We start from the raw sequence: 6,000 nt of genomic DNA on the forward strand, positions 1-6,000 counted from the left end.
AGCCAATCGTACTGTGATTCTCTAATCGCAATGCGATTTCTTGAAGTCAGAGAGCATGTTTTTCAAGAAGCCGGATCGTAATACGATCCAGCCAATCGTGATACGATTTCAAGAAGGGCTATTAAGGAAATTAGGGTTCAAAGAAGCCATCGTGGTACGATTTTCAAATCGCAATGCGATTATGGGCGATCCAGAAGTTGCCTATTTAAGCCCAACTTACTCTCAACATAAGGATTACGATTTTGGAGAGCAAAAGTGCGATTTTAACACCCAGAAGGCTGCAGCGGAGAGGATTTCATCATCTCTAACCCAGTTTATGTATGTTTTAATTCTTTCATTGATTATGCTATTTGTAAACTCAATTATGAGTAGCTAAATCTCTTAGAGATTAGGTCGGAGATGAACCTATGTAACCCTAATTGATCATATGTTGCTGTGAAACTCTATTGTTTATTAATGAATTTCTAGTCTTTATTCAATTCAATTGTTCTTAATGCTTTTTTATATCCTGATCAAATATAAACATGATTTTGTGAGATCGAATGACTACTGACCATAGCTTTCGACTTAGACCTAATTGAATTGTTCTGATAAACATGGTTAGTCTAGGAATAGATAATCGTTTGTTAGTGATATTAGGTTAACGTTCATAAAACCTTCAAGGATTATTAGACCACCTAAGGAATTAGGGGCTGTAGTTTAAGAAGAGGGTCCTAACTCAAGGTATTGATTAGGGCTAATTTGTTAACTATCGTGAAACTAGAAAATCATTAGTAATAATAGGTGCAGTAACCAATTAGGGGAAACATAGAGGATTCGAAGACCTGATCTCATCTCTCTCCATATTTTCTTAATCAAATCTTATTCTTTTATTTGATTTCATAAAATCAAACCAAATCTACTGCCTAGTGGCAAACAAAAATAAACTTTTATACATCCTATTTTTATAACGCGATTGAATTATTGAAGTCAAAAACAGTCCTCGTGGGATCGATATTTTTACTACTTCGATAGTATTTGGTGCACTTGCCAGAGATCTATCAGTCATTATGTTAACCAAACGTTACAAAAATGAAGATGTGGCAGTTAAATGTATGATGTTACATGTATCATCATCAAACATCTTAAAGGACTTATGTGTTAGAGAAAACCAAAATAACTTAAAGGACCAATCTGCTACAATTTTTTTTGGCTAAATGCCACGATTTTTGTTTACCCATTCATCAGGATAATTTCAAAAATACCCACCCAAGGAACACGGGAGGCTTAAGAAATCATCTTCCTCATAGTGTAGGTTGAGTCAGTTGTAATGTTAGAGAAACAATTATTCTTATCGGTTCTCTAAAAAAACTGTTCTTATGGGTAAACTAACAAGGCCTCGATTTCTTTAAACATTTACTTTTTTTTTAATTTATCTTTTTAAACATAAACAAAATTATTATTTAAGTTTATACTCACCCTTTGTTTATCCATCCATTGGGATAATTTCAAAAATTTGCCTCCAACAAACATGGGAGGCTTTTGGAATCTTCCTCCTCATAGTTTATTTTGAACCAAAAGCATATATATGAATTCTCTATTTTTCACCCGACTTTTTGTAAGATACAATGTTGTTTATCCAGAAGTATTTGAAAAGTTGTAGATTGCAGGCATACAAGGTATGAATATATAGTTATTAAAAGGTGAATATTATAGGTTTCTGTCATCATTATTTAAACTATACGAATTAAATAGATTTATCTTTCATTTATTTTGCAGATTATTTTGGAGCTATGAAGGGGGTGGCAAATGCATTGTCTACAAGGACAGTTTTGATTACTTTTTCTTCTATTTATCTATATAATTATATAGGGTTTTGCTAGAAGCCACCCATGAAGGTGTCTTTTAGCAACCCACACCTCAAGGTGTGATTTCCACTTTTTAGTTATAACTTTGTTAAAAGACACCTTCATAAAAATTAGTTGGTTTCTTTTAGCAAATCCGCATAGAATAACTTGCTAAAAGACCTTCATAAAAGTGTCTTCTAGCAAAACCCATATATATATATATATGTGTGTGTGTGTGTGTGTGTGTGTGTGTGTGTGTGTGTGTGTGTGTGTGTCTTATATATTTTGTTATTGTGTTAAGTGTCAACAATTCAACGCACTACAATATACCACTTTTTGCCCGTGCGTTGCACGGGGCAAAGACTAGTTTATATATAAAACAAACACATTCCCACTCTCTTTTAAATTTACAGACCTATATGATACTACTATAATTTAGATTTATTGAATAAGTGATGTATTGGTTTATAATATACCCCTCCGGTCCTTAATATAAGAAAAAAAAACTAAAAAACATCAAAACCAATGTCAGCATTAATTGTTGTAACTTTTTAAACATTTTTACAAATATACCCTTATAGAATATTGTGAAACATTAAATACATCACCTAATATTAAAAAGACAAACATTAAATGAGGGGTAAAAAAAGTCTTTTAAGCAATAACTATCCTTAAAAGTTGTGACATTTGCTTATAAATAGGACCAAAACTTTTTTTGAAAATTTTCTTATATTAAGGACCGGAGGGAGTATATCATATATCACTTATTCAATGAATTAAAAAATGTTTTTTTTTTGTTTATAATAGTGTTAGAGGAATGTTTTGGGAACAACTAAGTTTAATAATTAAAAAAAAACAACCAAGTTGACACAAGTGGTTAATTTATTAATTTTAAATGACAAATGCAGTTAGTATGTTAATGTCAGTAATTGTTATGTTAACATTTTTCTCTTTTAATCTGCGACAATTCAAAGAGTAAACTTTTAACTCATCAACTCCTTTAATCACTCAAACTAATTAAACTATCCAACTTTCGACTCAAGTGATTAATGAACTTCATTTAATGATAAACCATTTAAGAGAACTGATCAACTTAAGATTAATAGTGTTAACACAAAATTGTTTTAAGACAATAATTCGTGGTCAAATTTTATCCTATTTTCTAACTTAAAATCCATGTTTCACTTGGGTAGCTACAATACAATTAATATATGAAATTGATAAAAGAAAATTTTATCGATCTATGAACTTTTCCTTTTATTTTTGAGTTTGGGTACATGATGTTCCCTGCTTTTTCCCACGTAGCACTAGCACATAATATGAATCTCAATTATATATGTATTACTTTGAGAGAGGTAGTGTGTTTGACCTGTAAACCAAAGCTATAACCATTTATTTTAAAGGAATAAAAAGGAAGCCTTTAAACATGCTTACTTGGGTTAAAAGTAAAAGAAAAGGGAAAATAAAGCTTTTGAAAGTGTATCTCATATTTTTAGTGCATGGAATTGGATAAAAAGTCCACTTATTTTGGCTAACCTTGACTGCCACAGTATAGGATTTTCAATCTGACCTAGTTTAGTTTTGATGGCATTTAGGGACCTATGTGACATTACAAAATCTTCATGATTAAAGATGTTTTTCAATGCTTTCATGAACAAAAGGTCTTTGGTAGGTCTTGTCTTTGTTAGATTGGCATGTAAGAGACAAATTCACACACAAACACTCACAAAAGAAAAAGCACTCAACTCAAAAGAGTATATGAATGCGCACTGTTTCTAGTTATGAATCATTATACTTGAAAACTTAAATTATAATTTGAAAACAAAACATCCAATATTCCAACACTTGTTTTTTTTTATATTTAGAACCTGAATCAGGAGCATTTGAAACTCCACTTAATTTCACATAGTAAACAATCTTAATCGTTAATTTGAGATCAAATCGACTCAAATGATTAAACAATATTGAAAATAGCTTTAAATGATCTTTGCCGTTTGAGATTGGATGGTTGATATCAATAACTGAGTCGCACTTACTACACCAAATCCAAATCCTCTAATCACATATTTCAAGAATCAATCCTTTAGCATATGATTTTTTATTTAAGCTTTCATGTAATGAGTGCATGCAACTCCCTCAACCAATAATGATGACGAATGAATTGCAATGGAATGAAAATTTGGAACCTCAAAGCACATGATTGAGCAAGCTAGCTAGCACAGGAGGGTACTAAAGCACATGATTGAACAAAGCATATGAAGTAACATAAAGCTTAGACTAAAGTGAATTTAGAGAATCTTGTTAAAAGCTATATAATGGAGTGTAGTAGCAGACACTAATGAAGCTGTGGTTACTTTTGACCAATAAATGTTGCTATTAAACGTAATCCAACATGTCAATGGGGAAACCCAGGGAATATATCATAAGCTTGTAAAGTTATGGAATCCTATGGTAATTAATAATTTTTTATCTGCTTGATTGGAACCAGGAAGTTTAATTTGATTTTGATTAAGTAACATGATTAACCCCCTCCGTTGATTAATAAGAAATTAGTTGATATAAGCATTCCTTGAGGTATTGATTAAATGACTTGGAATCTTGATATCGAATCCTTATCTGCAGAGGCCCGGAAAGGAACTTTAAGCTATTTATCTATTTTTGTATGATGAATATGTTGAAAAAATATGAGTAAAAGGTTGAAACATTTTATCTCAAAAAAAATAAAAATACTTGAGCTTTTTTACCAAACAAACTTCAACATTAAATAATAATACTTATATTTAAACACCCACAAATTAACACACTTTATTTTATCTCTATCTCTTTCTTCTTATCACATCACTTTATCTACAAATCATTTTCCATAAAATAACTCTTCCAAAAAATTAGTGATACGCAAAAAACGGATGGAAACTACTACAAAAACTAGCCCAAAAGAACATCATATTTGCCAACAACAACAAAACAAAGATGTGTAACAACACCGCGCCTCACGTTGGTACTTAGATGAAAGTGTTCAGCATATCAATATCGTCATTGTCAATTGAGTTAGACATTTCGGACCACCAGTGATTTCTTATTTTATTCAAAATTGCAACAAAGATGGTCCAAATCATGATAACTTGATAACCAATAATGCCGCACACTACACCTCTGTTCTTCCTCATTGCGCTTGCAATAGACCTTACTATCTCCTACTTATTCTATTCTCCTGTCAAGCTTATTTTTTACTTTCACATACATTGCCAAAAATACGTTGAATATTTAATGTGTCTATTTTATTTTATGTATGGAAAATAATATTTGTATAATCATTTTATGACAACTCTTTCTTTCTTATACTCTCGTTTTATTTTTACTCTCTCTATATTGTTTTTGTTCTAAAAGAAAAAGGAAGAAAATGTTGTACCAAAAGTTATTCCAAAATAGTTTCTTTTATGTATAGACTATTCTTTTTTTAATTAGATATATCAATTTTGTACATGAATGTAATCAACTTTAACATTTTTATTTTTCAATCTGTAAAAATAAATATTTTTATTTTTCAAGACATCTAGAGTTTGTTTGACAAGGGCAAAACACTAACTTATAACAGATAATTTATGGTGCAAAAATTTGTATTTTAAGGTGGAGCTATTTGATAACAATTTTCTCATATGAACATATACCATTTTTTGAGATCTTACTTTGAATAGTGTTTGAACTTATATCTCATAGTGTGTGACGTTTTCTTTCACATTTATCTTCGTTATCTTTTAATTAAAAGTATATGTTTTGGCCACCAGTTACGATATTAGCTCATTAGCTACAAGTTAAGTAACTTGAACTCATTGTTTAAGGACTTACCTCTCATTTCTCACTCAGCTCAAAAGTGATTGTGGGGTTGGGTTTATTTTATCATAGTTGCCTCAAAAATACTTTTTTTTTGCGTTTCTTAAGTTCTCTTCACGGGGGTTTATCTTATCATAAAATTTGTCTTATAGAAACCAAAATAAAAGCACAAAATTAGCCTTTTCTTGCTTTGGACCGTTACGTTATATATGTCTGTTATGCGTAATGCTCTACTAAATATAAAGGTACGTAGCCGAGGGAGTAAAAAAGAGAAGAGAGCATCTTTTATTCTTTTCAGAACACATGCATCTTTGCATCAAATTTTAATCATAAGAGAGAGTAC

The sequence above is a fragment of the Medicago sativa genome, chromosome 3 (assembly GCF_051527215.1).
Source record: "Medicago sativa cultivar Bolivia chromosome 3, Bolivia_mono, whole genome shotgun sequence".
In the NCBI taxonomy this organism is placed as follows: domain Eukaryota; kingdom Viridiplantae; phylum Streptophyta; class Magnoliopsida; order Fabales; family Fabaceae; genus Medicago; species Medicago sativa.